We start from the raw sequence: 22,751 nt of genomic DNA, 5'->3' as shown, positions 1-22,751 counted from the left end.
CTTCACTTTGGAGCCCATAACTTTCAAGTTTTAACTCTGATTTTTGATCCGTCATGTGCTATGGCTTTTTTTTCTCAGTGTTGATAAAATTGACCTATCATATGACTATGTTGGTCAATTTCTTGAGGGGGCATAAATATATACCACATTGCTAGGGCATGCTTGCCTTTTTCGTTAGCATTCTTTGACACAACACTCTAAATCACATTGTATCAAAGAGGGGCAAAATGTAGATGCTCAAAAATGGTTTGTATCTATAGTTTCATCACTCCTTCCATACTAATTCATCCCATTTTCTCATTCTACTAACTTTGATCTTTTGGCCAAATCAGTCATATTTCATCATTTGTATCCTCTTACACATCAATTTCATATCATTTTGAAATAGTTTCATATCAACTCAAAACCATTTCAAATCAACTCAAAATTACTCAAAATTAGTCATAATCATCATGAAACATATCAAATCTAAAATATCAATCATCATCTACCCAATCCTAGGCATTGTTGTGGCTTTTAGCACTTTGGAAATCTATCAATCTATCAAAACCTATCAACCTATCAATCTTATCAATCTGGCCTTAGTACTGTCATGGCTCCTAGTACTAGGTCAAACTATCATTCATGTCATCTAATCTTTGACATTGTTGAGGTTTTCAATGTCAAATCATGGCATCATCACCCAATTTAATAATATTGACAACGTCTGTCGATGTTATTATGATCAAACTTATCAATCAATCTAGATCCTATAGCATTTTACAATGTCAGTTAAATGTTATGTATCAATCAATTCATGTCATGTGTCCTTGGCATGTTATCAATTTCAATCAGTCAATCAATTTGACCATGGCTTTGGTCTATCTATCATCATCATATTCAATCCATATCATCATCACATTTCATCAAAGGATACTATCACATTTATTTAATCAATCTAGCCAATCATTTACTAATTTTCTCTATAGGATTAAATAACCCATAATTTAATCCTATGTCATTATTACTAATTATTCTTCTTAATTATCACCCTCAATAAATTAATTTTATTAATTAATTGGTTCATCATTCACAAACCATGGAAAATCTTAATTTCCTAAGTCACATTTTCATCCATTAATTCCATTTTTTACTAATTTCTATTTTGTGGAATAAAGGATTTTTAATTCAAATATTCCATGAAATATTGACATCATCATGACACTTGGGTATGCCACCTTGTGGATTCTCCTTTGAAACTTGGCTAGGATATGTCATAATCCAATATTCTTATTCCCTTACACATGTCCATCTTTAGCTCCCTTTGTCATAGATTCTTGACTTTAAGTGGGTTGAGGTGTCTTATGACGCATCATAGATTCTCTCCCACATTTAGCCAAGTTTGACTTCCATGCATCATAGAATCTTGTACTTGGCATATTGTGTCATATGTGTCATGGATTCTCAAAGGAATATCTTGCCACATTTCATATGGGTGAAAAATCCAACACTCTCATCCTCCATGTCAATTATAAAATGAGCATTCTTCCTTTTATTTTCGATCCTTAGCTTTTTAGTATTTTCATTCCATCTCTCACGTAAAATCACAACTTCAAGTATTCTCATAGCATTATTACCATTATTATAGACTCTGATTCAATCTTATGTGCACTATAGGAAACTTTGAAGCTACATCATTTGGAGAAGAAAGAAGGACATGTGAGCTACAAATGAAAGAGGAAGTTTTAACATTGTTTTCTTTCTTTATTAGTTTTTCTTTCATGGTAGACTAGTGGGTGCTAACATATGATTATTGAGTTTGTGATTTTCTCATAGTATGTTATGCATTAGCCCATTTTCTAGGTACTACAACTCCTTTTTCAACTTAGAATTAAATCAGTCAACTCCTTTTTCAATTCAAAATTAAATTTGTTAACTCCTTTTTCCACTCAAAAGCAATCAATTAACTTCCTTTTCATGAGAAGTTTCCTTTATGACTTGATCTCCTCTTCAATCTTGATCATCCATTTTGATTAATCTCGACCATTGATCACCTCTTATATTCTATAAAAGAAGCTCTCCATTCCTCATTAGAGGGAGGTTGAATTGGAAGTTGCATTGAACTTATGCTGGATTAAATACTCATTTTCTCATACATTTATAGCTTGTCATTTTTCTTGCATTACAATCTCATTCTAGTGTTAAAATGCATCCATTTAAAATAATATGCACTTTTTTCTTAGCTTAATATATGCATTACATATAAATTAATCTTGCATTCTCATATAGCTTAATTAGATCCTTCATTCTAGATGTCTGGTTGCTACCTTCTCATTTTGGGAGCAATAGCATAATCATTCTAGTTAGAAGGTAATATATTGGCTTGCCTAATTATTTTGGATGGACAACCTCATGTTCATCCCATGATGATTTTCCATATAATGATCATGTTGAAGTGTGTGTGAAGAGTGAGGCCCAAATTTCACACATACATATAGTAGCTAGATCTACCAAACTATCAGTAGTAGAGAGATTCTAGTATCTTTGTACTACCTTCTTTGTTTATTGAATCTCTCACTACATAATCTCCAAGTGAGGTATCAAAATTGTTTGAATAGAGACAAGCTTAGCCCTTATTCTTCAATCATTAGCCATCAACTTGGCTAACCTACCTAGACAGAATGCCAATATGTTAAAATGAAATGAATTTGAACTTATGTCTATGCTCAAAGAATGTCACATGGACATTAAATCTACTTGTTGTGTATCTATGTGCTCTTAATTTTCCTTTGTAAAGAATGTAATATCATATAACTGTTACCTATTTTTGCCCTCACCAAAATTTGAATTCAAATACTTGACCCACCCAACGACCACTTCCCATCTTTAATATTATTTAAATGCCCAAGAAATACAAAAAATAAAATGATTAAAACTTTATTATATTTCTTTTCTCTCCTATTTTGTTTCCACTGGCCTGCAACTTTCCCCACCATTAGATCTTGTTAATATCTATGGATGTCGCGTACTCGCTATGAAAAGTTATGAGGTTGTTTCCCATAGCAAGATAGTGACCATTAGAATTTTGTTGTAGTACTAAAGATGAAGTCCAATGCCAATTTTTGATGACCCACCGGAGCTCGCTAAATTACTATCGAGAAGTTTGTAATTTTTTCTGGTTGCGAGGTAGCGACATCCCTGAAAATGAAAAACATGGCAAGGTCACGAAAAAATGATTTCATTATGTGTACCAACATGTTAAGCCAGCTTAGTGATAGTAGTACTTGGACCCACGACCCTTTCATAAAACATATAAAAAATTTTGATTGTCAGATCAATCTCGGATCTACGATCATCGCTGTCTCGCTATGGTGAGTTGCACGAGTGTTACAAATAGTAACATAGCAATAAGGGACCCACCATATTTCTCTTAAGTAATGTATCAATGTATTCCACATGATCAATTAGAATCTACGATGGTCACTATCTCGCTATGGTAAGATGCTCACTTTTTATATATAGCGAGATAGTGATTCAATGACACATGTCCTTGTGGGCTCAGGGAGATACATTACAACTGAGGTAGCATAGTTAAGGCGAGAAGTTAGGAGACTACCATGGTTAGGGTTTTGAAAAGTTGGCATAGTTAGTTGGTTTGGAGGTCAAACCTGGGAAGACCTTGCGAGGTGGCAAAAAAGATGAAAGGCTATTGGCCCACGTGGCCTATTTGGGTTGTAAGACTCAATTGACCTGCTGATTTTGCTAATTCACGAGTGAGAAACAAAGGAGAATTAGGTTTTCTTACACAATCTGATCTTCATGATCGATTCCAACCACTCCTAAGTGAATACTAAGCCCTATAAATAGCAAGAGAACACTCCATCACCTCAGTTCATCCATCTACTTGGCTAGAATGGATTAATGGCACCATTTTTGTCAGAGCCTTGTTTCAACAAAATATCAGATTTCATCGTATCTGAATTTGTACCCAGATCAAATTTTCTTGAGATCCTTATCAAGACTTAATGGTAGTCATTGTGAGGTAACTTCAGTTAGAAAATATCTCAGTTATGCTTGAGCTATAAAGGCAATTTTTGTAGATTTTGTACTGGTCAAATCTTCTTTGACTTATCTGATATTACTCTACAATTTCACCATAAAATCCCTTCGTCTCTGAGCTATATGGCATTCTACCTTATCTACTTCAACCATTGATGTAAAGTGCAAGAACTATTTTCCTCTCATTGGTGTATTTTAGAGATCTATAATCTTGTATGGCTATATCTCTTTTGGCCTATGAATGGTATATAAGTGAATCCTCTCTTTCCTTATGTCATTCATTTGGGTTTTTTGATTTGTATGTGATTGTTAGATTAAAGCAAGTCTAGATGTGTATATCTTTTGGTGTCATGATGGTTCAATAGTGCATGTATGGGTAGAGATTGGTTTGAACACTCTATATTGGTGCATCACCCCCTTAGGTAAGAGTGGGTAGATTTTCTTTCATGCATTCCTTCTCCCTTTTCCTCTCCAAAAGTAGTTAGGTGCACCCTAATATTAAAGGAAGATAGACTTCTCTGGAGACTCAACCTCATAGTTCAAGTCCCACAGCTTGGAAGTTGTTTCCATGTTTCACAAGGTTGTCCTTAGGTAAAAACTTTGGACAAGGGTGCAAACCTTTGTGACAACAATAACTTTTTGTACAAAGAATGAACATTCTTGACAACTTCTTCTACATTATTTACAAGGTTTGTAAGATGAGCTTTTTGTAATGCAATTTCAATGGATGCTTTTTCTATAACTTTCTTCTCAAATTTCCTTATAGTCAACTGCATCAGCTTCTCATTTGAGTCAACATCTATCTCATTAACCTTCTCCACAATTTGAACTAGCTAAGCTATAACACGAGCCTTCTCATTAAATTTTTCCACATCAAATTCTTCAAGGAAAATGTCCTTAATCTCATGTAACACTTTTGTTTTGTTTTTTCTCCCTACTCATCTCTTCTTTCCTTGTCTTCCTTTCCAATATATCTTGCAAGGTTATCATCCACTCATATGACAAGTTATTAGTTGTAATAGTTTAGAAGCTTAATAAATTCATCTAATGTCACTAGCTTCCTAGGTGACTGAGCCTTCTTCTTCTTGATCCTCTTTCCTTTAGAATCTGGATTACTAGAGCTCAACAATGACAATTGAACAATTTGAGTTTGTAGCACTAGACTTGGCCTATGAATAATATCTTGTGTACTCTCAACACCTTTTGGATCCTCTATGGTTCTTTGTTCCTCGGTCACTACATGTTCACCATTGGAACTTGGTTGTATGTTCTCCTTTACTCCCTCATTCAGAGGTCTTAAGATATTTGACATCTCATTTCCTATAGTAGATTTATTTACTTGTGCACTTTGGCTTTCTAATTTCTTAATCTCCTCATGTTCCATCCTACCCTAGTACTCAGTAATTGCAACGTCATCTAAAGTTTGAAGATTTGTTTCAACATTAACTTTAGATGTATCAATTACAGTTATTGTTACCTATTTACATGGTTATTGACCACCAATATTTGGATATTCCTTTATTTGCACAATTATTGGATTGCTATCCATCAATTTGTGGTTAATAGATTTAGGAGCTTGCTCCTCTTTCTCTAGTATGGAAGACACTATCTTTTCTTGTTCTTCTTCAACTGTAGTCACGTCAAGCATTGTAGTATCTGGAGTCTTGTCTTCTATTATGACTACCTCTACCTATTTCACACTCTCTTGTGTCATCTTCTAAATTATTTCAACCAACTATTTGGCATCATTATAGATATCTTCTTTATTATCTAATTAAACTCCTCCTTCATATTTTTCATCTTCCTCTACATCTATAGACATTAGTCCAAAGACTTTCTTCCACACTATTTTTATCTACTATGCAACATCCTCAATCTCAAAATTTGTATGTACTTATTAGCAAAAATTTCTTTGTATAATCTTTCATTTCTATTTCCATATGAGGCTTTCCTAAATAAGGTATCAATTGGGCTGGTGTATCATCTCTTGTTTTATTTTTATTTTTCAAGTCCCATTTTAATTTTACATTAATTTTTTTATATAACTCTTTTTGTAATTCTTTACCTAGCTCTATTGGTGTATATTTAAAATTCATCATCATATCTACAACTACTTGTTCAATGTGTGCCAAGTCACTTTGGTGCTGAGAAAATAGTTAATGATGAGTACTCCATGTGTGCCAAGTAATTTAGAATCTAAGAAAATAGTAGAAGACATAGTTAAGGTCAAGCATTAGAAGCCTATTGATGCCAAGTGAACCAGTCATTGACATACAAGTTTTTAGTGGCACAAACTTTTATGTAAACTATTTTTGGCCAAGATAATCTTGATTTTTTTTATATCAAGAGATAAGGATGGATTCATATCATGCATCCCTATGTGATGTAGGAAACCAATTAGAGAAAGGGAAGCATTAAATAGAAATATCAATCAAGTAGAGTCATTGATTATTACTTAAGATCGTCTTCATTATTCTTATTTGAAGAGATAGACCCTAAGGGGGAGTAATGTTCTAAGAGAGATACTAAGGAAAGTATATTATGTGAAAGGAGGCATGGAGAAGATGCTTAAGTGAAGGTTAAGCATTGAAAAAGGAGTCGAATAGAATAGAACTAGTTGTGAAGTCAAGTAGTGAAAGGTTAGAGAAGATACATTCAATCAAAAGGATCAAGATATAATTTGTAAAGAGGAGATCCGACATCTAGCAGAAGGGTACTAATTGAAGGATTGGGTATTGGTGATTTTGATAGGTGATATAGGGTAAATCACTTAATAGAGTAGTCCTAACAAAATTTTGTAAATCTCCTAATAGAGTTCTTACTTAATTGTGAGTTTAAATCCTTTAGTCAAGGTGAGACCTAACAATCTTTGTAAGAATTTAACAGGGCAAACCTCTCACATGGTAGATCATAGATTATGATAAAAAATTTGTAACCATAATTGGCCACACATTATTATTGTAGTATTCAATACTTGTGGGTGTCATCCCCATCCTAGTTTTACCTTCTCTTTGGAGGTTTTCTTGGTAACCAAAATCTAGTGTATTATGCGTTTATTTACATTATGCTATGGATGTGATGCATGTTACATATTTATGTTTATATGCTAAGTTATGAGATGGATAAATGGTGAAATGTTTTAAGGTAGAATTTTGAAGTACTAATTCACCCCCTCCTCTCAGAACTTACTTTCTCATCTATATTTCAAAAAAAACTTGTATTGAGTGTTTTGTGGTGTTTTAATTTACATGTTTTACATTTAGCAAGTAATTTATCTTATTAAAGTGAACTGCTAGTAATTTTTTTTACATTATATAGTAGAGGCTAAGCTATACCAGGATAAGAAGAATAGTGAATGTTTAATGTTTGATTGTTTAAATGGTACTTATGGATCTTGAGTAACCAATTCACCCCCCCAACTATTCTAAATATTTCTAACAATTGGTATCAAAGCACTAGTGCTTATAAGAGAAGTTTGAAGGTACTTAAACCTAAAGATCATGAGTCACAAAAGAGAGGTATCAAAACTAAACAAGGAGAACTTCCCTACATGGAAAACATTGATGAGGTTGCATATATCCAATATTAGTGATGTTGCTATAAAATTTGTGGACATTGAATATGTAAAGATAATAATTTTTCATTTGACTATGCAACAACTAAAAATAAAAAAGAACACAATCAAGAAATGTTGGAGATTGTTTCAACATTAAGTTATGTCAAGTTTAATGATATAAAAGATTGTGGCAGTACAAAATAGATGTGGGACAAACTGAAGACTATATATGGAGGAGGTGACAATGTCTTGAGAGCCAAATCAGAAAGCTTGAGAGCTAAATTTGATGATATGAGAATGTTGGAAGGTAAGAACATAATACAATATTGCACAATAATCAAAGAAGTTATCAATGCTATTCAAGGAGAAAATGGAATAATTGAAGATGAAATAGTGATAAGTAAGGTATTGAGGATTCTAATTCCTATATATGTCATTAGAGTTTCTATAATTGAAGAGTTGAGATGTACTCTAGGTAACACTTTGAATTTGGAAGGTGTAATTTGTAGACTTACTACTTTTGGAATGTCTAGTTTTGATAACTACACACTTGCTACTATTGAATCTTCATTTAAGTCTCAATTGGTTCTTAGCAAAAGGAAAGGAAAACATATGAATTGTGATAGTGACATTTTTGATGATGATATTGAAGAACTTAAATCAATCATTATAAAAATATTTGGAAGAGGTATAGGTAAATACAAAGGTAAATTTCATATTTTTTTTTTCATGCAACAAGGTTGGTCATATTCCTACTAGATGTCTTCACAGATAAGACAAGGATGAGAGAAAGGAAATAAAGTAAAAAGGAAGGAGAGACAACCAAGACTACAAGAAGAATAAGGATGAAAAAGGGAAGAAGTATTGTTATATTGGTAAAGAATGGACTGACACTAAATCTGAAATTAATGATGATGAAGTTGTCTACGTTTGGTGCAGGAGCACCTAGGCGTAAAGGTGAAACCCTAATGCATTTTTGGTTTGTAAATGGTCTAACCAAAAATTAAGGTAATAAGGAACTAGAAATAAATTCCCAAGGTAGGTTTATGAGGTTTGCCTAGGTAGTATTTGGAATGTGAGTCAAATTTTGTTTATTAAGTCCTAACAAGTAAAATTGCTTAAAATTGCTCAAGGAGGCAAACTGTAGAAAAAATCCTTAAAAGGGGGCAAGATGTGTGTAAGAGTGGTCCTTAATGTGTATTAAGGTAATTTTAGAAGGAATGGAAATAGAATTTCCAAGTTTAAAGGCTCAATGTGCAAAATTGAAAAAGTTGTCAAAAAGTTGCATTGACAACTTTACAATTTTTGAAAAATTGCATAGCAACTTTTTGCATTATTTGGAGGAATAAAATACTTGGTAAGATACGGCTTGAACCAAAGGATAGAATGGAGGAGGGATTCTATTTAAACCTTCTTCAACTCATTTCAAAGGGTTGGATTCTTAATTGTATGGACAACACATTCTGAAGGAGAGTTTTGTGTGACAAGAAATGTAGTTTGAAAGATCTAAATAAGATTTTAGATTTATTGGTTTATTATTTCTAATGGAGTAGTGTCTTTGTACCATGTGTTGAATATTTTCATTATTTTTTTGGTTCAGAGGATTCACTTTACAAGGTTTAGAAAATTAATTAGTTTGTGTGGTCCTACTATCTAGTTTTGAGTTACCAACACTAAAATGGTTATGGATTGAACTTCCTTGGTAAAAAAACCATGGCTCTTGGAAATCAAGAAATATCCCCTATAAATAGTGTAAATAATAATTTTAGGGTTTGTGCAAAGCAAGAAGCTTATTTTTCAAGTGAGCCCTAAGCAAGTAGTGTAGGCTTGGCAAGGTGCAATGAAAGCTTGAATTGAAGTGTTGGATATAACAATGGATTGGCACGTGCAAATATTTTTTAGGAAATGAGAGAGTGGATTTTTAAGGGTTTATAACTCAGAGGAGGAGGAGGTTGGAAGTGGATTTTGAAACCATTGGTGGATGATTCATTGTCATTTCCTTTGAAACCCTTAAAATGAAGGTTTTTTGAAGCTATATTGTACTATCATCCTAGGGGCTTAAGACCTAGAAAATATTCAAGTTTAGGTCACAGGTAACAAATTTTTTGAAGATACTAAGTGGACTTGCTAAGATTTTTTGGGAGTTATAATTTGTTTCTTGTTTTTAGGAGGGCTACAAGGCTAAATAGGGCAATTTGGATTGTGGGAGTGTGAAACTCACAAGAATGATGCAAAATAGTAGGAAATATTTTAAGAACCACATAATGATGTTTGAAACTTGACTTTGGACTTTTAGGTGCACTTGGTGAAGTTTTGGCATTCTAGGTCAAATAGTGTATAATTGGTGAATTGAAGGGAAAGGATGGAAAACTAAATTGTTGGGTGAGTTTCTTGGTGAAATGGGATTAGGAAGGGGTCCTCTAGGTTGGGGTTTGGAACAATGTTGTGATGTTTTCACACCATCACCCCAAAACTTTGGGGACCCCTTTTTGGGCAAGCTTAGCATTTTTCACGAATTTAAAAAAAAAATTCGGTTGTCTTGGCAAGTTTTTTGGAGTTGTCCAAAATTTTTCAATTTGAAAATTGTACACCTTGGATGCCTTCAATCCATGAAGGGTTTGATGTGATTTATTTTTTTAAATTTTTTTTTCTCCTGGTGTTAACTTGATTTTCTAGAACAGGAAATTTTATCCTTAAGCCAAATGATTTGAAAGATAACATTTTTCAATGGTTAGAACCATACTCGATAGGATAAACTTACAATTTTTTAGACTTAGACGAATTTTGAAAATTGGCTATAATTGTATAATCGTGAGCATTTTCAAAATGAAATTCTTTAGATTTAATTGTTTTGGAAAATCTTAAATTTTTTGGTGAAAAGGAAAATTTTGGTGATAGTGAAATTAAATTGGAAAATCAATTTTTGATGCTAGAGAAAATGATTTATCTTGGAAAAACTTAAAATTGTATTGCAAAGTCAAAAATGGATTAAATTGCAAAATTTTGCATTAAATTGGTTAAATTTTCCCTGGAAATTTTAAAAATATTTAAAGAGATTGGTAAATTAAAATTGAAAATCAATTATAATCCAATTTTAATTACCAAGTCATTATTAAATGAAAATTTTTAACATCTCCAAGGCTTTCTTAATTTTATTTTGCAATTTTTGGTCCTAACTGGCAATTAAATGTGCAAATTTCACTATAGGAAAAATTAATTTTGGCTTGGCATTTAAATTGGGACCATTAATGAGACACTAATTTAATTTCCTTCTCCTATAGGGGTAAACAACTAGCTTGGAGGAGTAAAGGGAGTGTGGTATAAGAGGCTTCTTCCTGTCCCATTATCTCATTCCATCATAGCTTTGTGTGCTTGACAATTTTGTCTTGGATTAGCAGATTTAGAATGCTTTGGTGATTTTCTAAGGAAGGGCAGCTTTGTGTGTTTGGTGATTTCTCTTGGAAGGTAGATTTTGACCTTGGCAATGATGGAGTAGACTTGAATATTTTCTATGCTTGGCAATTTTTCCTAAAATGAGGCAATTTTCTACCCTAGCCAATTTTCCTTGGGGCAAATTTTCATGTGTTTCGCATTCTCCTTCCTCCATCTTGAACGAATTTTAGACCTTGGCGATTTTCTTGGGATGGATCTAACTACTTTCCTTTTGCTTGGTGATTAGAAAGGGGACTTATTTTCTTGCAAAGGGCTGTGATATTTTTCACTAGATTTGGGTGATTTTACTTGGAGGAGGAAACACATGATCAAAAGTCTAATTTTTGGTAGAGTGTGGGTAGTTTCAAAGAGATTAAAATTCTGATTTTGCAAGGAGGTTTGAATTTTCTAGAATCTAATCTGAATTCAAAGAAGGCCCAATTATTGGTAAAGGTAAAATTAAAGTAAAATTTAATTCATTTTAGAACTGAAGATTGGTTCAGAGGCAGATTTTACTCCTTTTTCTTGCTTGGTTTCATTTCCCTTATGTTCTTCTTGCATTCATCATCCACCCCTTCATCATCCCATTGCTAGGAAGAAGTTTGGAGAGATAAGTGTAGATTTCATGGTAGAACACTTGGTGAGGTAGAAATAAGCTAGACCACCCTAGGTTGAAGTTGGGAGATATAAGTGTAGTCCATCCTAAGGTAACAAAGAGGTAGAAATAAGTGGTAGTCGTATGCGTAGGTTGAAGGTTGGAGATTGATAAGTGTAGAGATAGGACTTGGCAAGGTAGAAATAAGATAGATTCCATTGATAGAAATAAGGTTGGAGTTTGATAAGGGTAGTCCATATCACTTAGAATGAAGGGGAAAAAAAAGAGTTTAGGATGGTAGATGTTAGTTCAAAAAAGAACCCAAAGGGAATGAACACCAAAAAAGACAAGGAAGACATGATTCCTAAGACCACCTTCTTTACTAAGTGAGGCAAATAAGTGATACCAATATTGGCACAATAAACATGATATAGTTGAAGGATAGATTGAAGGAAGGGCAATCCCCCATGGTAAAGAAAATCTACAAAGTAGAATTGGCTACATGAAGGCAAGAAGGCAGTTACAAGATCATCAATGGTCACTATTTCAAATTTCAAATCAGAGTATGGCATTCTCATTGTGCTTCTCATCTAGATCATGGGCTTAGCTTAAGGTATGCAATTTGAAAACTAGATGTACTTATTTATTGATGAAATTGAAAAAGGAAAAAGAAGATTTGATTGAGCTAGGGTTATAAGTGAGAATTTAGAGTTGCAACTTAGGATAGTACAAAATCAAAAGAAATTCTATATGGGGTCCTTCCTCTTTTATTTGATTTAGAGGTGGTGAAAATTGAAAAGTGAATCTCAAGGAAGAGTGAATTTTAAGGAAAAGAAAATTTGGAGGAAGTGATTTGAAAATATTTTAGGCTAGAGACCAAAGGGATAATTCAAAAAAAAACATTTGGGCACCCTTGCCTCTCTCAATGCCTTTATTGAATATGCAAAGAAATATGAGAAGGATCATGAGAAAATATTGCAAGCAATGAGCAGCATGATGAATTTAGCTGAGCTCAAGATGAAACATACACCTTGCCCTCCCATGAAGGAATTCAATGACAGGCTATCCAAGTTCATTGCTTTGGCTAAACAGATGAAAGGGGTAGAACTATATTAGAAGATGATTTGATGTAAGTCCAAGTGGAAAATTCTCCTTCTTCTTTGGTAGGATAGGTATCTGATTTTGATTGGCTACCATTTTTGTGCCTTATCATTGGTTGCCACTTTTACTTTTTTTTTATTGGTCCATTGATGAGGTGGTGTCTTCTCATTGGCGAATGGGGTGGAAACCCTAATTAACATTTCTAGGATCCAATCTAGATCATTGGTTTTGCCTCTTTATCTCTATCTTTGATTGTAATTTTGGCCTCTATATGAGGCCATTTGCTCTCTTTTGTAAAGGGTTGAAGAAAATTGTTGCTAAGATAATACAAAAATTGCCTCTCTTTATCATTGTTGTGACTTGCATGGTGATTAAGAAAATTTGGTGTTATTGCATGGTTTCTACTTCCAATAGTTAGAATTAGATTTTCTTTGAAGTTGCTAAAGTAGATTTCATTTCAAGAAGGTTGTTAAGTAAGAGTAGATGGATAGTTACATGGTGATATTAGTAGATGTTTTATAGGGATCTATAACTAGGCCAATAGCATCCTAGTGGCTTGTTGGAAAGCCTTGTGTGGTAAACTAGTCTTTTTCCTTGAATCATTGCATCCATGGAAGTAGAGTCAATGGTAAACTTTCTTAGATTCAATCGCCATCCATTTGCTAATCTTTCCATTCATAGGAGAAGAAGTAGAGCAATGAATAGTTTAATATTTGAAGCTTTAAGGAAGGATGTAAAGAAAGGCATCATTGGTAGACACATTGCCCCCATCAACATTATCTAGCACTCATATATTTCACAAACCCATCACCATCACCATCACACCCAAAATCCAAGTTATCCTTGAATGAACAATGTAAGGCTGCCTACATGATTACCAACAAATCACATCGATAACTGAGTTAGTATCCATAGGTGTAAGGAATATTGGTTTTTCCTCATGTCTTCATGAGTATTAAATTTTCAAGAGAGGAATTGATTATTTGATATCCCATATCAAGTGTTCAATTTCTATATGTTATGTAGTGGTACAAAACTAAGATAAAAAATAGCAACCCTAAGTAGGCCAGGACTAGCCTAGGAAGAGTAAGAAATATGTAGAGTGAAGAAGCTCCCCATAAAAGTGGTATCAGAGCCATAAGATTTTGAATTATGGTGGTATGATGTATTCCATTGAGTCAAGTGGATCTTCAAATATGGTTACCAATATGGAGTTTGGAAATGAGATAGATGAGTAAAAGAAGCTCATAGAAAAAAGATTGGGGTCCTTAATGAGGCCATAGAGGAGATGAAAGATAAGATAAAGGAGATGGAAAATGCATCCCAAGCTAAGGAAGATGAAGAATTTGGAAAGGGTAAAGATAAGTTTAGTTTGATGGATGAGATGCCTAAGCTAGATCCTCCACTTGGTGAACAAGAACCATTCCTCAAAGCCCTCAAGGCTATAAGAGGAAAGAGCATTGAAAATGTCTCACTATTCCATGGCAAGATAGATGTCAAGGTGGTTTTAGAATGGATTGAAAGTATTGGAAAATACTTTTTGTGAGGGGATAATAGTATGCCAAAAAGTGAGATTTTAAAAATCCAAATTGAAAGTTTAAGCCTTGACATAGTGGAAATTTGGGCAAGAGGAAAGAGAGAGTGAAGGGAAGAAACCTATAGGTAATTAGAAGGCTATGGTGGAAAAGATAAAAGAAACATATTTTCTAGTAGACTATGAGATTCATATTCAAAAGTAGGTATAAAATATAAAACAAAAGGATCTTGATGTGGCAACCTATACTGAGGAGTTTCAGATGTTGGCTCTAAGGTCAAGTATGCAAGCGATAGAGAGCATCAAGGTGGGGAAGAGTTGAGTTTTTTTAGTCTTACCATATTTTAGAGTTATTTTAAAATGGATAGGAAAGTGGAAGATAAAATTAGAAATAAAGGGGACTCAAATTCCAAAAATAGAGGTACGGGGAAAGACTTCAGAGGGGGCTCAAGAGGAGGCTCTAGTGGAAGGACTAATGAGTAGAGAAGCTATGGGGATTCCAAGTGGAATGAGAAAGCTAATTAGATTAGGGAAAGGGAAGGATATAATAGAGGAAGAGGATCCAATAATGGTGGTAATGGAAGATATGGAAACAACAATAGAGGCTCACACTTCAGCAATATGAAGTGTTATAAATATGGCAAATTAGGGCACCCTTCTTACAGATTTCTAGAGAAGGCATCATCATCCTATTGGGAGAATAAAACCAAATACATCCAAGAGGAAGATAATTAGAAGGTATGTGAAGTAGACCTTGATATAAAGAAGGGAGAAAACCACATGTTGAGGAGATTTTTGGTTAAGGAACCAGTAACAGATGAACCCAAGCAGAGAAGGGCACTATTCAAAACTACTTGCAAGATACTAGGGAAGGTATGCAAGGTAATTAAAGACTTAGGGTCTATTGGAAATGTGTTATTGGGGGAAGAAAAAAAAAATCTTTAACTAACAAAGTTTCCACATATGTGTCATTATAGGGTGACTTGGTTGAACAAAGGACACAATATCCTAGTGAATGAACTAGTTTAGGTAGACATCACTATTGGGAAGTATCAAGACAAGATCCTATGTGATGTGCTTCTCATGGATACTTGTCACCTACTATTAGGAAGGCCTTGGAAATATGATAGGGAGGTAGTGCATCATGGGAAGGAAAATAAGTATTCTTTCAATAAAGGTGGGGTCACCTATAGGATACAGTCCATAGTTGAAGAAGATAAGCTTGAGAAGGCTATTGCCAAGATATTTATGGTGAGTGGGAAAGAGTTCCTCAAGGAATTGAAGGAAGGTGAAAGAGTAGGGTATGTCATCATGGTGAAGCCCAAGGAAGAGAAGCCCTCTTCATAAACACCTATACCTATAGAGGTACAAAACTTATTAGATCAATTTAGGGATTAAATTTGTGATGCAACACCACCAACATTACCCCTAAAGAGAACCATAAGTCATCAAATTGACTTCATACTAGAACATCACTGCTAAAAAAACTTCATACAAGATGACTCTAGAGAAAAATAAGAAGATTTAAAGGCAAGTCCAATAGTTGCTTGATCAGGGGTGGATTAGGAAGAGCATTAGTCCATGTGTCATACTAGTTGTTCTAGCACCTAAGAAGGGAGGTAAGTGGAGAATGTGCACTAATTCTAGAGAAATAAATAGAATCACAATTAGTTATAGATTTCCTATTGCTAGGATAGAGGAAAAAAATGGATAGTCTAGGTGGAGCTAGGTACTTTTCCAAAATTGATCTAAAAATTGGATACTATCAAATTAGAATGAAATAGGGAGATCAGTGGAATTCTTCATTTATGACTACTAAAGGTCTCTATGAGTGGTTGCTAATGCCATTTGGCTTTACCAATGTAAAAAGTAACTTCATGAGAGTCATGAATGAGGTTTTGAAAGACTACATAACAATATTTTTTGTTGTGTACCAAGATGACATCCTCATCTTCAAAAAGAAAAAGGAGGAGCATATGAAACACCTAGAACTAGTGTTGAGGAAACTTCAAGAGGAAAATTTGACAATGAACCTTGAAAAGAGTGATTTCATGAAAGAGGAGCTAGTGTATTTGGGGTTTATAGTATTCCAAGGGAATCTAAAGATGGATAAGGAAAATGTGGAGGCACTCTTAAGTTAGCCTACTCCTAGATCTGCTATTGAGGTCAAAAAATTTCATGGCCTAGGACAATTTTATAGGAAGTTTGTGAGGATATTTAGTGAGATTTGTACACCCATGAATGACACCATTAAAGGAGGCATGGAGACTAAGTTCACATGGACCAAGGTAGTAGATGAGAGTCTTGAGAGGTTGAAAAAAGAAGTGGCAACACAACCAATATTGGTTTTTCCTAGTTTTGATAATCTATTTGTGGTGGAGTATGATTCTAGCAACATAGCATTTGGGGTAGTTTTGATCCAAGTGGGTAGACTAGTAGCATTTTTTAGTGAGAGGCTTAATGAAGCTAAGAAAAGGTATTCAACCTATGACTTGGAGCTCTATGCACTTTTATAAGCCCTAAAAAAGTGGAGGCATTACCTATTTCCTAAGGATTTTATTATCTTCATAGATAACCAAGCCCTGAGCTTTATCAACTCACAAGAGAAACTAAGTTTGAGGCACATCAAAAGGATGGAGTTCTTGTGGTCCTACACTTTTACTATCAAGCACAAAAAGGGGACAAACAACAAGGTTAAATATGCTTTGAGCAGGAGGTTGGTAACATAACAAGAGGTCTAGTTGTAGAGCATAGGAATGGATGGATTCAAAGATCTATATGATGAGGACACTAAATTTTCATAGACCTACAAGGTATGTACTAACTTTGCTAACCATTTTCATAGTGACTTTATTAAATATACCTTATAGAATGGGTTATTGTTCAAAGGCCAATAGTTGTGCATCCCAAGGGGATCTATGATGGAAAAGCTCATATTAGAGAAGCACAATGGAAGCATGAGTGGGCACTTTGGTCTTAAAAGGACTTTGGAACTTGTGAAGAGGTTCTATTACTAGCCTAAGATGAAAAGGGATGTAAGGAGGTATGTGGAGTAGTGTGGCATATGTTAGAAGGAAAAGGGGACTTCATCAAATACAAGGCTATATCAACCTCTACCGATTCCTAATAGGCCTTGGGAATGCATTGGCATGGACTTCATAGTGGGATTGCCAAGGACTGGGATAGTGTTAGATAGTGTGTTTGTGTTGGTGGATAGGTTCAGCAAGACGAGCCATTTCATCCCATGCAAGAGAACACATGATGCAAGCAATATTGCCAAACTATTCTTCAAGGAGGTGGTTAGGATACATGGATTACCAATTAGCATCATTTTTGATATAGATGTCAAGTTTATGGGAAAATTTTGGAAGACCCTATGGAAGAGGCTTGGAAAAAACCTAGCACATAGTTATGTCTACCATCCCCAAATTGATAGTTAGATAGAGGTTATCAATAGGGTCTTAGGAAACCTATTAAGGTTTCTAACCAATGAGTATGGGAAAATTTGGGAGCAAGTCATCTTTCAAGCTGAATTTATTTACAACAGTAGTAAGAATAGGACAATAGGGTTAAGTCCTTTCCAAATAGTATATGAAACTCATTCAAGGGGCATCATGGGGCTCAAAGACTTACCAAGTCTTGACAAAATTAGTTGGCATGTTGATGATTTTTTTCAATCCATGAAAGAAGTGCATGATCAAGTGAAACAAACCTTGATGGAGGGAAATCTAAAATTTAAGGTGAAGAAGAATGAGGGGAGAAGAGAGTTGCAGTTTCAAGTTGGAGACTTGGTGATGGTTTATCTAAACAAGGCTAGGTTACAAAAGGACATCCCAAGTAAGTTGTAGATGAAAAGAATTGGGCCATGCAAGATACTTGAGAAGTATGGACCCAATGCCTACAAGATAATTACCTAGGGACATGGCTATCCCTCCCATCTTTAATTTCAATGACCTAATACCTTATAAGGTCCTAAGGTGGTTGAATTAGAGTACTAGGAAGAGTTAAGAAATGATTTCTCAAACCTGAAAATACCTAAAAGGAGGCAAACATAGGTGGAAGGGATATTGGATTCCAGGGTGAAGAAGAGTACAATAAACAAGGTCTACAAGGAGCATCTAGTGAAGTGGGCGATACCCCTGAAGCTAAGGCCACTTGGATTACTAAGAGTGATTTCAAGAAGCATGGCATCAACAAGGAATTCCTCTCTCTAATAGTCCCTTAGTCTTTTCTTACAAGGGAGAATGGTGTAGGAGCACCTAGGGGTAAAGGTGAAAATGCATTTTTGTTTTGTAAATGGACTAAACAACAATTGAGGTAATAAGGACTAGGAATAAAATCCCAAGATAGGTTTAGGAGGTTTGGATAGGTAGGATTTTGAATGTGAGTCAAATTTTGTCTATTAGGTCCTGATAGGCAAAATTGCTTTGAAATTTCTCAAGGAGGAAAAATGTGGAAAATACCTTAAAAGGGGGAAAGATGTGTATAAGAGTGGTCCTTAGGTGTATTTAGTTCATTTTAGAAGGATTGGAAATATATGGGCCAAGTTTGAAGGTTTGATGTGCAAAATTGTAGAAGTTGTCAAAAAGTTGCATTGACAACTTTGCCTTTTTAACAAAATTGCATAGCAACATTTTGCACAATCTAGAGTAAAAAACTAATTGGGTAGTTATGGCTCAAACCCAAGGCTAGAATGGAGGAGGGATTCTATTTAAACCTTCTTCAACTCATTTCCAAGGGTTGGATTCTTAATTGTACATACAACACATTCTAAAGGAGAGTTTTGTGTGATAGGAAACATGGTTTGAAGGATCTAAATAAGATTTTGTATTGATTAGTTTACTATTTCTAATGGAGTAGTGTCTTTGTACCATGTGTTTAATTTGTGCATTGTTTTTTTGGTTCAAAGAACTCACTTTATAAGGTGTAGAAAATTAATTAGTTTGTGTGTTCCCGCTATCTAGTTTTAAGTTACCAACACTAAAATGGCTATGGCTTGAACTTCCTTGGCCAAAACACCATGGATCTTGGAAATAAATAAATATCCCCTATAAATAGTGTAAATAATTATTTTGGGGTTTGTGCAAAGTAAGAAGCTTAATTTTCAAGTGATCCCTAGGCAAGTAGTGTAGGCTTGGCAAGGTGCAATGAAAGATTGAATTAAAGTTTTGAGGATAACAGTGGATTGGAACATGAAAATCTTTTTTAGGGAATGAGTAACTAATGTTTTAAGGGTTCATAGCTTGGAGGAGGGGGTAGGAAGTAGAGTTTGAAAACATTGGTGGAGGATTCATTGTCATTGCCTTTTAACACTCATCATAGGGGCCTAAGACCTAAAAAACCTTCAAGTTTAGGTCATAGGGAACAATTTTTTTGAAGACACTAAGTGGCCTTGTTAATATTTTTTGGGAGTTATACCTTGTACCTTGTTTTCAGGAGGGCTATTAGGGGCTACTGGGGCTACAAGGCTAAATAGATTAATTTGGAGTTGTGGGAGTGTGAAACTCAGACGAATGATGTAGAATGATGAAAAATGTGTCGAAAACCTCACAATAATAGTTCAAACTTGACTTTGGCATTTTTGGTGCACTTGGTGAAGGTTTGACATTCTAGGTCAAATAGTGCATAGTTGGTGAACTAAAGGGAGAGGATGGAAAACTAAATTATTGGGTAAGTTTTTTGGTGAAAGGAGATTGGGAAGGGGTCCTATAGGTTGGGGTTTGGAATAGTAACCCTATGTAGGCTAGGAGTACCCTTGGAAGAGAAAGAAAGCCCTAGAGTAAAGAAACTCCCCATCAATGTTGCTATGAAAGAAGAATCTGATGAAGATGAAAAAATTGTATTAATCTCATATGTGAACAAAAGTAACAGAGGGATAATTGATAATAGATGCTCTAATCATATGACTGGTGATATAGAAAAATTTGAGGACATTAGACCATTGAAAGGTGGATGTGTTAGATTTGGTAATGATATTCCATCTGTCTTGAATGATAAAGGTACAATTCAATTGACTGAAAAAATCAAGTATGACAATGTTTATTGGGTTAAAGGACTTAACTACAATTTGTTGTATTTTTCATGATGAAAAATCACAATGTAGAGTTGAGTTCCATCATAGAAAGCCCAAGATAAATGATGTCGATGGTAAGCTGATTGGAAGTGGTGATTAGACAAGAGGTAACTTGTTCTATCTAGATTAATCTAAAGAGACATGTTTGTTTGTGCAACAAGAAGACGTTTTGTTATGGAACAAAAGGTTATGTTATGTCAATTTTGACAATTTGGTGAACATTAGTAAAATAAAGAAAGTAAGAGGATTACCAAAACTAAAGAATCCTAACAATGCTATGTGTAAACAATGTCAATTGGGAAAAATGACCAAGTCTAGTTTGAATAGAAAAACATATACATCAAGTGATATTTTGGAATTGGTTCATACTGACCAATGTGGACATATTGATGTTCAAAGCTATTACGGAGATAAATATTTCATTATATTTGTTGATCAATATTATAGGATAATGAGTGTGATGTTTATTAAAGCTAAATCTAATGCTTTTCAATTATTTTAGTGGTATTTGGCCAGAGTTGAAAAACAAATAGTGGATAATATGAAGTGTTTGAGATCTAACAGAGGTGGTGTATTAATTTCCAATGAGTTCAATGCATTCTTCAATGATAGAGGAATTAAAATATAGATGTCAACACCAAGGACCCCTCCTCAAAATGGGATATATGAAAGGAGAAATAGATAAACTATTGATTGTGAATGAAAATTCATGATGGAGAAGAATGTATCAAAGAAGTATTGGAGAGGTTTTCTCAATACTATTGTCTATACCCTAAATAGAGTACAAGTCAAGAAAGGTACAAATGCCACAAATTTTGCACTATGGTATGGATATGCTCCTAATATGAAATATTTCAAAATCTCTAGAAGACAATGATATATATTCAAAGATAATAAGAATGGAAAACATGATGCAAAGAATGAGAAGGTATATTCCTAGGATATTCTGCCAAAAGTAAATCTTATAAGTGTTTAAACTCTAGCAATAACAAAGTTGTGAAAAGTACAAATGTGAAAGTTGATGGTTTTGTAGAAAGAAATGATATTTAATGTAACAAAGAACTTCAATATTATAGTGCATTCATATATGTGGATGATGGTGCTCCTAGCACTCCTACTGAACAAGAAAGCCAAGCTATTATTTCTTAGCAGAGAGGAAATTATGTAGTGCAACAATAGGTTGTCGAGCAGTAGATTGTGGGTATTGTGTGTGCTAATTATGGTCTACTAATCAACCATACTTAAAAATGATCATTGTATGAAGAAATAATTCTAGAATGAACATGGGATTGTTCATCTAAAATAATTTGACAAGTCCATCTATTGCTTCCTAACTAGATTGATTTTTCTATTCATTCTCAAATTGACAAGCTAGCAACCAGACATCTAGAATGAAGGATTTTAAGTTATATGAGATATGCAAGATTAATATAAATGTATGCAAGCTTAATATAAGAATAAGAAAGAAAAAATAATCTAAATGGATGCATTATTAAACTATATAAGATTAATATGAAAGATTAATGAGAACTATGAATGTGAATATGTGAGTAATCAATTCAACATAAGTTCGATACTATTCATTTGTAGCCTCTAAAATGATGAATTAAGAGTCTCTTAAATAGACTTCTAGAATCAATCAAAAGTAAAGATCAATTTGGATGAATGGTTGAGATTGGAAATAAGATTTAGTTAGAATAGAAACTTCCTTGTGCAAATGAAGTTATCTAATTCACTTCTGAGTGTGAGAAAGAGTTAACTGATTCAATTCCTTTTCCAATTCCAGTTCACTGAGAGTTTCTATTTCTTAATTGAAGAAGAGTATTTGATTTTAAAAGGTTAAATATGACCTCATCAATAAATAATCTAATTAATTGAATAATTAATTTCAATAATTAGAATGAGGATATTTAATAAAATCAAATACATTTAATTCTCCTCTACATTAGCTAAAGGTAATTTTAATTTAATTAAAGTATGAAGACTTATAAATAAATTAAACTTAATAAATAGGTTTATTGTATCTAATTTGAGTCAATACATAGGAATTAAATAAAGTAAATGATTAAAGTAGATTAGGGATTTTTTGCATTTGATACTCAGGTCAAGTAGTGATTATCAGAATTATGATTGTCTAGTAAAATAGGACTTTAGATTGATTAGTAGACTAGAATTGGTTTAGCATGGAAATGTGCCAATTTTGGGGTATTACATTTGCCCCTCTTTGAATAAATGTGTGAACAACACATTGATTCAAAGAAATCAGAAATATGAAGCATAGAGCATGAAATGAGATTGGTTTTGAAATTGATGACACAAAGACCAATTGATAAGCTTTTTAAGGTTATCTCCAAAATAAAGCTTAACCTTAGGGAATCTAGATAAAAAACCTAAATAACAAGATTGATAATCTTTTAAAGGT

Source organism: Cupressus sempervirens, chromosome 2 (genome assembly GCF_028749045.1).
Source record: "Cupressus sempervirens isolate cs-2001-9-10 chromosome 2, ASM2874904v1, whole genome shotgun sequence".
Classification (NCBI taxonomy): Eukaryota; Viridiplantae; Streptophyta; class Pinopsida; order Cupressales; family Cupressaceae; genus Cupressus; species Cupressus sempervirens.
This window is presented reverse-complemented; position numbering follows the sequence as displayed.